The 12702-nt window shown below is 41.0% G+C and overlaps 1 long non-coding RNA gene across 1 annotated transcript in view; it reads left to right on the top strand.

The window, feature by feature from the left end:
• LOC308500190 overlaps positions 1-12702 on the top strand; it is a 58836-nt gene that overhangs the window by 45462 nt on the left and 672 nt on the right. The gene's annotated exons all lie outside the window — the stretch shown is intronic.

Below are 12702 nucleotides of genomic sequence, written 5' to 3'. Positions count from 1 at the left end.
TTTTTCCAGCTAAGTAACCTTTAAAGAATCTATAGGGTCCTGAAACAGCCATTCAGTATTTATTCAACACAGATTAGATTCTTGGGGTACTACAAGCATAGCATTGCCCTGGGGGCATTTGAGACATGGAAGAAAGACCTGTTTTCTGCCCTCAAGGAGAATAACTGGTGGAAAGAGCGTAACTTAAAAATCATACAGACCTGAGTTTGAATCCCTGTTCTGACACCTGCTAGGTATAAATCTTGTGCATATTATGTTTTTCTCTAAGTTTCAGTTTCTTATCTGTAAAATAGGTGTAATAAATCCTATGTCCTGTGAATATTCAAAGACTCTAGTCACACACAAAAGAATATTTTATATCATAATCAAGTTGGGATTTTCCAAGGAATAAACAAGTCATTTAATATAAAAAATACATAAATATAATCCACCCATTAACCAATTATTAAAGGAAAACCATGTCATCATCTCAGCAGATTTAGAAGAGGCATTTGAAAAATTTCAATGTTTAATCATGATTAAAACTCTTAGCCAACTCTTAGAAACTTCCTTTACTTGATAAGGAGTACCTACCAAAAACCTAGAGTAAACATCTTTATTAATTTTGAGGTGTTAGAAGCATTCCATTTAAATCGTAGTCATTATCACCACTTCTGTATTCAGCATTATGCTGGAGTTACTAGCCAACACAAGACATGAAAAAGAAAGAAAAGCATAAGAATTAAAAAGCAGGAAACATGACTGATAATACTTATAGAGAATTTGACCACCTGCAAGAGAACCCAAAGCAACCTATATAGAAAGTATTAGGGTTAATAAGAGTTTTTCCAGCTGGTTTGATAATATGATCAATATATTAAAACTAATTTTATTTGTTTATTTTAGCAACGAACAGTTGGAAAACATATTTTAAAATAAAACCTAGAAATGAACCTAACAAAGGACTTTCAGGGAAGTATGGAAAAAACTACAAAATTTGTTTGAAGACCTTACCTAGATTATATTCCATAACCAATGACTATAGTCACTAAAGGTTGTATGTATATCCTCAACGCCACTGCATTTTTTCATTGCTTTCACACGCTGGCCTACCTAACCAAAATCATGGTTATATCCAGCACTCCATCTACCCTATACATGCACCTGTGCAATTGAATGTAGCTAGAATAAATAACACAAACATGCTGGCTGGTTTCACTTTAAATTCAGGATTGCTAATCTCAACTGGGCCCTACTACTGCCCTGAAATTATGCTATTTCTTGTTCCATTCTTGCTTCCATTCTCCTAGACCAGTGTGTTCAAAATGCATACGTGAACATAGAATTAATATGTAATCTAGCAATTCCACTTCTGGGTATATACTCAAAAGAATTAAAAGCAGAGACCGATGTGCAACAATTTTAATGTGCTTAATGCCACTGATTATACACTTAAAGTGGTTAAAATGGATTATGTATATTTTACCACAGTTTTTTAAAATGACACATGAATACTTCCTAAGAAACATGTGGGCAAGGGAATCACTTTGCGGATATACTCTTTCCCAAAACTAATTTGCCTGAGAATGTCTGGGATTCAGGATTCCGCTTTCACACTGGCCCTTCTCTATGGAAAGAATTTTGTTTAAATCATGCATCTCATCTATTACTATAAGTCTTACTATGGTGGATGGCCCCAGTGGGTAAAGAAACCAGATAAAGAAAGCATTTGAAATATTATTGTATATGTTGAGGAAATGAATGACTTATTATTGGGTAATAGTTGTCACTGCAGTTCAGTTATTTTCCAATTCCTTGCTTTTAGCTAAATTTAACAAAGACTGGTAGAGCTGTCAGCTGATAATAGATATAAAATATTTATAAAAATAATTTTTATTATAATCTGTAGGATTTTGATAAATAACTTAGAAGTTTCAAAAATTCTATAACTTTGCTTTAATAAAACTCCTCTTCCCAACCAATTATATAAGTGAATTCACATCCTTTGCAATGATTTAAATTTATACTGAAAAATTTTAGCTATCACTTTAAAATGTATGAAGAGATGTCATTTTCAAAATTATTTTAGGAGGTATGGAAGCAAAAAAAATTTTGATAATTGCTTAATTGATTACTTGATATTTTTTTCCTGTCTTTGCAAAATGCCAGTTTCTCCCCGATTCTGTCAGCTGATGACCCTGCTTTCTGCTTCACTGAGACGAATAAAGCAATCCAAAGTGAACCTCCACCAACTTCCCACCATGTCTGTGTACCGCTAGGCTCTGCTCCCACGTGCTGTACCATCCCTCCTGCTCCTATCGGGGAACTCCCCAACCTTTTAACTAAACCCCAGCCCTCTCTCTGTGTACCAGGCCCTATCCCTTTTTGTGTTCCCGGGCAATCATTGCCCCAGCAACTCCCCTCTCTCTTCCACTCGTTCCTCTTACTACCGTTTTTCCCTAAAAATAAGAACTAGCCGGATCATCTCTAATGCGTCTTTTGGAGCAAAAATTAATATAAGACCCGGTCTTATATAAGACCCAGTATTATATTATTATATATCATATTATGTTATGTTATGTTATATTATATTATATTATATTATATTATATTATATTATATTATATTATATTATATTATACCCGGTTTTATAGTAAAATCAGACTGGGTCTTATATTAGTTTTTGCTCCAAAAGACCCATTAGAGCTGATTTTCCAGCTAGGTCTTATTTTCGGGGAAACACGGTATACAGGTATGCTATTATTTCCTCTCATCTTAAAAATGAAAACAAAAACCTACCTTTCCCTTCCAACAATTGCCCATTTCCCTCAACCCCTTTATGTATAATTTTATAATTGATAGCAAAATTCCTTGAAAGCGTTATCTATTCTCAATTCTTTGATTTTTTTTCCTGCAACCCACTTCAGTGGGGTCCCCCTCCCTCTGCCGTTGCTCTTGTCAAGGTCCCAGTGGCCTCTTCTTTGCTTTGTCCAGTGGTCAGCTCTCAGGCTTCATCTTACTGGACTGTAGGCAGCATGTGACACTCTCTCCTTGAAACAGTTTTTCCACTTGATTTCTCAGACTGCATACTTTCCTGGAGTTCCTTTCTGGTCCTTCCTTCTCAGTCTCCTTTGCTGAGCCCTCCTTATCTATCCAGCTTCTAAGATCTGGAATGTTCCAGAGCTCAGCCCTAGGACCTCTTTTCTGTCTACAGGCGTTCCCTAGTCATCTCAACCAGTCTCATGGCTTTAAATACCATCTCATCTGCTTGCTCCAGGTTCTTCTCTTTCCCTCCAGATCTGTTCCCATCTTCCTCCATCCTGGGCTCTGCCTCAGGAGATTGGCTTGTATGGATTTTATCAGCAGGCCTCTGTGCCTTCTGGCTTCTAGTTGGCTGTGAACAGTGGTGAATGGTGGCAGGATATTAGGGGAGAGAGAAGAGTGACATTGGGGTATTTATTCCCTCGTGTCCTTCTGTGTGAGGACTCTTAACCAAAGAAGACGCCTCTTGAGACTGCATTTTTCCAGCCAACTCTCTGTTTCCCAGTTCCTATAACTACTGTCTCCATTGTTCTGTTAGTATTTGGGACACCCGAGATGTCCCACTATTTCTTGTGTTTCCCTACACTCCCACCTCTCAAAATAGTCCCTTTGTAATAAATAAACCCTCCTTAAATAGTCCTAATTTGAGTTTGCCATTATTTTCTGTTGGGATCCTGACTGATGTAGTGCTGATGACTTCTAAATGTATAACTTTATTTGGGGTCACTCTTCTGAATTCCAGTTTTCTGTATCTGGCAGGTCAGAGAGCACGCCTCTGAGCTATCGCCTAGGAATCTCAAGCTTATCATGTCCAGTACTGAGGTCCTGACATTCCACCTCCAACCTATTCTTCCCCACTCAGTACGTGGCCACGGAGTCTGCCGTGTTGCTCAGGCATGAGCATCCTTTGGACGAATCGGTCCTTGGATCTTCTCCCACCTCACACTGGTCCATCAGCAAATCCTCGTGTCACTACTTCTCACTGGTCATTCTCACCACCTACTGCCGTCAGTCTGGTCCAAGCCACCATCACATCTCATCTCGATTATTGTAGGAGCCTCATTTATGGCCTCCCTGCTTCCTTCCTTCCGGCATCACTGGTTCTCAACGCAGCAGCCAGGGCAGCCCTATTGCAGTCAGATCATGTCCCATCAGCTCAGCCTCTCTCTGAGCCACTTGAGTGGGCCCCGGTCTCCTTTCTGACTTCATCTCCTACAACACCTGTCTCTGTTGTGTCTACTCAGCCATCCCAGACTCCTCCGGTGAAAATGCCTGAACTGACTGTCCCTCTGCATTCAAATAGGCACACGGCTGCTTTTCTCGCTTCCTTCTAACCTTTCACTTGTTATTTTTTTACTTACTTGTTTTACTTATTATTTTACTTATTTGTTTTGTTTATTGTCTTCTTTCTGCCAGAATGTACGTTCTGTGAGGGCAAGGGTTTTTGCCCCTTGGAGTAGTGTCTGGCACAGACCAGTTGAATTTTGAGTGAATAAAACCACTAAAAAAAAAAGACATAAGTAAATGGAGATACACTAGATAGGAAAACTCAGTGTTATGAAGATGTCAATTCTCTTCAAATTGATCTATAAACTCAGTGCAATTCCAATGAAAATCCCAACAGAGGTTTTCAAAGAACTTGACAAATCGATTCTAAATATATATTGATGAGCACAGCCTAAGAATAGCTAAGTGCTCTTTAAGAGGAATTAGGTGGGAGAATTTGCCTTTCCAGATATCAACACTTTTTCATAAAGTTATTGTAAGTAATACTAGGTGGCATTGGCTCAGGACGAAATAAATTGGCAATAGAACAAAATAGAAAACCCAGCAGCAGAACTGTGCATAAGGAGATTTAATATATGACAGAGATAGCATTGCAGTTATTGGAGAAAGGAAGGATAATTCAATAAATTGTCCTGGGATACTTCGTTATCCATATAGAAAAAATGTGAAACTGGACCCCTATCTCATACCATACACATAATTAATCTCAGGTGAACTAAACTTAAGTGTGTATGGCAAAACTTTAACATTTTTAACAGAAAATAAAAGATTCTATCTTTATGACTTTGGAGCAGAGAAGGACTTAACTAAAAAATACCCAAAAAGTACTAATTCATTAAGAGATACTATAAAAATTGTGAAAATATGCATTACAAAATGGAAGAAGGTATTTGGAATAAACATAACTGACAGATGATTATCATTCAGAAAATATAAATGACTCCTAAAATCAATTATCTCAAAATGAAAATGGGCAAGAGGCTTGAACAAGCTTTCACAGAAGCAGAAACAAATGACCAATATCCATGATAATATGCTTTATCTCATCAGTAATCAGAAAAATTCAAAATCACACTTGCATTGGATATCACTAGCTTTTTTTTTAATTAAAAAGTGTTATAAAACGAAGTGTGAGTGTAGCTGTGGAACACTTACACACTGCTAGTGCAAATGGCAGTTGGTGCCATAATCGGGAAAAAGTTTAGTACTATCCTCTAAATGTGAACATTTGCCTACATGCCCGGGAACCTGTTTAGGAATGTTTATAACAGCATTATTTATAATAACAAAAGTCAAATAACTCCCCTCAAAGAAAATTTTACGAGGCTAGAAGCCATCTGATGTCCATTGAGTGTATACATAAATAAATGGTAGTATATCCATACAATGTAATATTTTAGAACCGTGAAAATAACCAGCACAACTACACACTGGCTTTCTTTCCAGTCTTGCTGGCCTGAGTTGCTCCTATCCCAACAGGCCATGCCACTCTGCTCCAGGATGGGACAGCCAGTCCTCCCAGGACCAGTGCAGACTGGAAGTGCAGCCCTTCTTTCCCCTTAAACTTGGCTTCTCATTCATTCTGCTCCTGGCTTTATGCTCCCTGCACCCTCCCCCCAAAGCAGTATGGGGAAGGTGGAGGGCAGGAGTGGGGTGAAGGGAGGACTCACAACACTGTCAGAACAATGTTAAGATTCAGCTAAGAAGAGGAAAGAGGATGGGTGCTGCGTAGGCAGCCGCTGGTCATACATGTTTGCAATACATGTTGCAAAGTCTTTGAAGGGAGGGACCATGTCATAATCATCTCTGCATTCCCTGAGGACATCTCAAGCATTCGAAAAGTATTGAAAAAAGATTAGCTTAAGTAAGTCCTAACTGGTCAGACCTACTGAAAGAAAAATCAGGTCAAGAGCCTCTTGCCAGAACCAACACACTCGCTGGAAAAGCTGGCATCTACAGATAAGGAAATGGGTGGGTGAGAAATTAGGAAGTAGAGGTATTTTAAGGGCTTTCTTTGACTAGCAAAACAAAAGCTTACTGGTCAAGGGCACTGGCCTCCCCTGGGACAGCGAAGTGTGCAGAACACAGTTGCTTTTTGATGCAAGTGTCCCGAAACCTTCAGCAGTAACTCCACAGTGAGATGGTGTTTTCCTGATCTTAAAAGGAGCACAGCAGAAGCTTTTGTCCTCCAGTTGCCAGGGCGTGGAACATGGCTTACCATTCAACTGGAACAATATTTTTGGCAGCAGTGCCTTTCAGTAGCTTTTCTCAGCTTGTCCCCTGCACAAGCCAGCCACTTACTGGACAGGCCAGGCTGGCACCACAATGCTTAGGCACCAGGCGCCCTGGACCCGCTCACTTGCCCCCTGTTTTCCTAATTCTTCCAGTGTTAATGTTTCCTACCCCTCTGGTGATGACTAATCTAACCACCCCTGTGTCTGAGGAGGTACAGAGAAACCCAGAATTTTCCTGACTTATGGTCAAACATGTCAAGATCTGGGCAGTGTATTCAAACATTCAGGACAAGAATCGGCCCTCATTCCTGCCTCCACACCAGTCACCTCATGTGGTTATATACTTTGTGCTTTGCACAAAGGCTCTGCTGAGGCCCCAGGGCAGAATCCAGACTGCGCTCTGCCCACTAAACCTAGGGTGGGGGTTGGCTTCTGCGTCTGCCTGGAGGAGGGTGCCCATCTTTCTCACATAGGCATCTACTGCTTGCCTGAGGGGTATCTTCATCTAATTGGCACAGAGGCCTGGTATTCCCGTCCCATCCTGTCACGAGGACGGACCCAGAAGCCCTGGGCTGATTTGTGACTGCTTCCTGCCCCAGCTCTTGCTGGGAATAAGGCCATGTGGAGAAGAGCATGAGCTTGGCCTGTCTCCCTGGCCCTGCCCCCATGAAATCCGTATCTCCCTGTTCTCTGCCTGTCTGCAGAGCATCCTCCAGCCCCTGGAGCGCCCTGCACCGTGGGGGCCAGAGCTGCCCAGCTTACTCGGCCCGCCCTCTGGCTAATCGCCTGGTTGATTCCTGGCTCACAGCTTAGCCCTGAACTTCCATTTGTGCCCAGACTCCTGCCTGGTTGCTGACGCCATCCCTGGATGCTGCTGGCCCTGGCTTTCAGTTCTGACCCTGGGCTTAAAAACTTAAGGGCTTAGCAGTGACAACAGCCTCTGATCAGGACAAGAGGGGATTGTTTTCCATGGGGTGGAGTGTTTCAGTCCAGCCCAATAAAACCTCTTCGAGCAGCCCCACTGGGCATCCTACACATGCCTCTCTTTACAGATGGCCTCTGGGACCCTTTTGTTCCAGCACCCTTCCCACCCTGTCCTTCTGGTCCACATCCACAGAGATGACACCACTGTCATCTCATCTGTGTAGCTCTAGATTACAGGTCATCTTTCTTGGTATTGTTTTCAGCAATGTGCTCAGACTGTCAATAACATCCGTCACCGTTGGACCAAACTCCCAAGATCCTCCTAACCTTGTATCTCCCACAGGAGTCACCCCCTTACACACACAGGCACGCCCACACACAGGCACGCACACACACAGGCACGTGCACACACACAAGCACACAGGCACGCACACACATGCAGGTGCACACACAGGCATGCACACACACAGACATGCACACACACAGACACGCACACACAAACAAACAGGCACACACACAGGCACGCACACACACAGGCACACACACAAAGGCACACACACAGAGGCACGCACACACACAGCCAGACACAATTTGGTTGCTGAAGCCAAATGCAGGATATCAGAAGCCAGCACTGAAAGGCCACGTTGTTACTGGAAATACTGGCTGTCCTACCCTGGAGCTGAGCTGCGTGGCCTGCTGGGACAGGAGCAACACAGCAAATAGTACCAGAAAGAAAGCCAGGCTTGGGGAGGAATAAAAGACGAGGGGAAATGATACTGTCAAAAGCCTGGGAGGAAAAATCACACTGAAAAATGTACTTGGGAGCTATTACGCCTCCTGCTTCCTTGCTCTGCCCCCAGCCTCATTTCTGCCTGGGAATTTGACAGAGTCCATCTCCCTTCCCACCGCAATCCATTCTGGCTACCTGCTCATTCCAACACACCTTTTGATCAGAATCCTATAGCTCCACTCCAGGTACTTTCCTCGGTCACTTTGGCTATTCAAGCCCACCTTGCCCTCCACCTGGCTCTCTCAATGGGGGGATCCTGGTCTTAAGGCTCCACCCCCCCAACACCTCATCACACCCCCCCATCCCCTCCAACCTCTATCTCCAGTGAAGTGTGAGCACCTTCCAGACTGGGATGCTTTCTTTATGCTCCTGTTCTACTCTCCACAGCACCTAACATGATTCTGGTCTCATCTCACACAATTAAGTCAATATCTGTTACTTCATGGACAGATCCATCATGTCTTATAAAGTGGTGTTTTTCAAAGTATGCTGTGACCATCCTTCGCACTAGAATCTCATGGGGTATCTAATCTACTAAGAATGCATATTCTTGGACCTTACCACACACCAACTAAATCAGAATTTGTTACAACAGGCACTTGCTTTGTAGCAGATGAAAGATGACCACACATTCTTTGACATTTCTCCTATCTAGAGGTGGGTCTGCTGCTTTTCCTCTTGAAATTGGCCCATCGCTGTGGGTAATGAAGTGAGACTATGCCAGATCCAGGCCTGGCCTTGGTCTCTGGGAACCCAGGAGAGACCCTAAAACTACATGGAGAGGAAAAAGAGCCAGCTTGATAGTAGGCCCTTCCAATTTTCTAGGCAACTCTGGGAACCAGGTAAGACCAACCACCTGCTGAAAACCAATGGGTGGCCCCAGTTACGTAGAGCAGATGAATCACCCAGCTGTACCCTCCCAGCATTCCTGAGTCACAAAATCATTTAAAGGTTCTTGCTTTAAGCTTCCAAGTTTTGGGGTCGTTTTTTACATAGTCATAGACAACAAGTATGCAGATGTAGCAAATTTTGCAGGTTTCTCTTGTATATCCTAGAATTTGAGTCCTCCTAAAGAGAGCTGACATTTAATGAGTAAAACTTAATATTAAAGAACAGAAAATATTCATTTCATAATTTGCCTGCCTATCCTAGGGGATGGAAGATATGGTAAAATAATATGTCATCATTTACGTTGCTGAACTCATTTTGTTTTTCGGACAGTAGGCCAGTTCTGTTTCTGGCACAAACAAGAGAGGGCCTCCAGCTCTCCTGAACTTTTCTAGACAATCCAGTTGCCACAGACAGTGTTAATAAACAATGTCACCCCAATGGAATAAAATTCATCTTTGGATTTAAAATGTAGTGGGTCCTGACAACATTTGGTTTGGACATGTTTCCTTAGTCTATGCTTCCAGGCCAAAACTAAGAAGATTTTCTTTTTTCTTTTTTTCCTTTTTTTCTTTTTGGTTTGTCTCATGGGAGCATATTTTAAGACTGAAGCTTGTGGGTTTTTTTCAGGTTTCATAATGAAACCTTTAGGCTTGTAAGTCACATGACCGATCACTGCTTTTGCCGTAGTTTCAGATGAAAACCACAGGACCCTACAAACCCCACGGGGATGAATGATTTTTGTTTTGGTTTCTCAACAAAGCAGTTTGGACAAATCCGAGAAATTTTTACAGACTCAGCAGAGATCGGTGTGAAACTCAGCATCTTCCTTGGATGCTTCAGCTCAACTTCAGTGGGTTTGGACAAGCCCCGGGCTTAAAAATGGAACTCTAAAAGCATAAAACCACACAAGCCAAAAATATTTTCCAAAATGAGTTGAACTAAGCTGAAGCTGCTGGGATTTGTGCCCTCTCTGTGCAGACAAGTATATGTGCCCCTTCCAACTCGATGCCCAGCCTGCCTTCAAGCTCACTGGGTCTGCTGTGTCACATGCTGAGCTGAGCTGTCCCTTTAGAACAGAACTCTGGCCTCTTTAGACACTCTTCAGAGGTGGCTGTGTTTTTCCAAAACTCAATAATTCAAAGTCTGGCAAGAAATCGATCTCACCATTTATTTTTATTTTGTCCATCTGAAAAACAAAGTGTCCACGTGGTGGTATCACTTTAGGACAGCCAACAAATAAATAGCATCCTTAAAGCCTGTGGCCTCCAAACAACAGGTCTGGTCCATAGCAAGGCTGCATTAACATTGCTCCAGGTGCCGGTTAAAATACAGATTCCTAGGTCGCCCTCCGAATCAGAATTTCTGGGTGGGAGCCCAGGAATCTTCATTTTAATGAATTGCTCAAATGATTGTATAATCCAAGTTTAGGAAACATTTCGGTGTTTAAAAAATACGACACTTCTGCTTGTTGCCAAGATGGAGTAACAGGGATTGGCTTTATCCTCGTGCCTAAAACAACTGGAAATCTGGGCAAAGTGTATAAAAGAATGGTTTTCAGACCATGGACATCAGGCAGCATAGGATGATGATCGCTGAGAAGGGAGCCATTGCGTTTCCAGATGCCAAAAGGGGAGAGCCAGACAATACTCGGGGTGTGACCGATAGGTTTATAAAGAGAGATTATTAGAAGGTGATTCTGTCTTACTCTACAAAGGATTCTTACATTTATTGCATAAAAGAGTCTGAATAACCTGAGATCCTTCCTTCCAGTGAGATACTCAGCAACAGAGGTGTGTTTGTGTAATGCAGGCTAAGGCCAAGGAAAGAATGGGTTTCCACCATGCTCTTGTTTGTGTTTTAAGAATAGGATATTTACGTATTACAATATGCAGAATATTTGTGTGGGAAACAAAGAAAGTGGTATATTGGTTGTGTCTAAAGAACAGGGCTGGCAAAACTGGGATGGGATAGGAGGAAGATTAGTTGTGTTATACACTTTGTACTGTTAAAATATCTTAGAATGTTCATGGATTTTGTTTTCAATAAAAAGCTAGTTAACAAATAAAAAATCAAAATAACTGTCATCTTAAGGATTTCTTTACATATTTAATCAAATTTTATTTGATTTTCACAAACTGACCTATCACATTATATAACTCTTTCAGAAAACATCGACTATGTAAAGCAATTATTATAATATGCACCTATGCAATAATCTATTCTATATGTCATTCACAATTTAGTTTCTCTTTTATTCATCTGGTATATAGTATAATACTGCACATAAAAAATGACAACAAATTACATCATTGTTGTATTTCAACATGTTTAAAAGACCAATTGTCATTGTTCCCTATTCATTTCCAAAATATGAGTTTAGAATTATTTAATTGTTTTTGGGGTCTGGCATAGTCCCACACAATGCCCAGCATCAATTATATGGTTACATACACATTCCTGTGGTTGTTTCTAAAATCTAAAAAATTATTCTATTGTAGATTCCCAAGTATCAGAAGAGTAAGGTGTTTCTAAGGCTCTTTATGCATAGGTACATATAAGATAAAGAAAACCTTCCCAGGCAGAATAAACATTCTTCCCTCAGTGTGGATGTCCATGTTCAGACTTCTGGGTGAGGGGAGCCCTTCTTAAGGTGACCCGCATTGTACTTGCTTTTATACTTTTTGTTCTTTTCTTAAGCATGTGGCATATACATGTTTTTGTTGTTAGGTAAAAGAAAGGAATTTATATGAATTATCTGAAACTTTGCTTGTGTAAGCAATGAGGATTTGGGAAGTTTAAAGAATTAAGAGGCCCAAAGAATAGATTTAACCAAAAAACCAATGTCAAAGAACATGATTCTGGGAGTCTAAATAACTGAGAAATCATTTTCATTCTTATAAGTTTCTGATATCCCATTATGTTTTCTCTATTCTGTTTTCCTGCCACTGACACAGACAAAGCCAGTTTCTTCTCTCTTAAAGTGTTTCTCAAAAACAATGGGAAAGGTAGGAAAATATGCATGTTTGTGTTTGCTTGTATCAGCATAAACATTGAGAAGATACATAAGAAACCAAAATGTGCTTACCTATGGGGGGCGGGGGGAAGTGAGGGGAATAGATGGGGACAAACCTCTCAACATACACGTTTTTATATTGTTTTCATATTGGACCATGTGAATGCAGCACCTATTTTAAATTTAAAAGTAAAGAATATTTCTCAAAGTTTATCTTTTCATAAAAGCTTTATATAACATGCCTACACCTGAGTTGACTGGATTGGACTTGCATAAACTGAGTAAAAACAACAGGAAGCTGAAACCCAACCCCCACCTCCCTCCCCTACTTATCAATTTAGATGAAAAAAGAGTCTCAAGAAATCATCTCATTGATTTCCTTCTGGCTGACATTTTCCGTGGCTTGTATCAGATGAGTCTATAGTTTCTTAGAACATTTTCAAATATAAGAGACAAAATGCTACTTTATGTAATTATTACTTTTGGAGAAATTTTAGACACCTCACTACAGAATCACCTGTGAACATATTCAGATAACAGAG

Source organism: Rhinolophus hipposideros, assembly GCF_964194185.1.
Source record: "Rhinolophus hipposideros genome assembly, chromosome: 7".
NCBI classification, from domain to species: Eukaryota; Metazoa; Chordata; class Mammalia; order Chiroptera; family Rhinolophidae; genus Rhinolophus; species Rhinolophus hipposideros.
The sequence above is the reverse complement of the archived record's forward strand: the minus strand, read 5'-3'. Positions and strand labels throughout refer to the sequence as shown.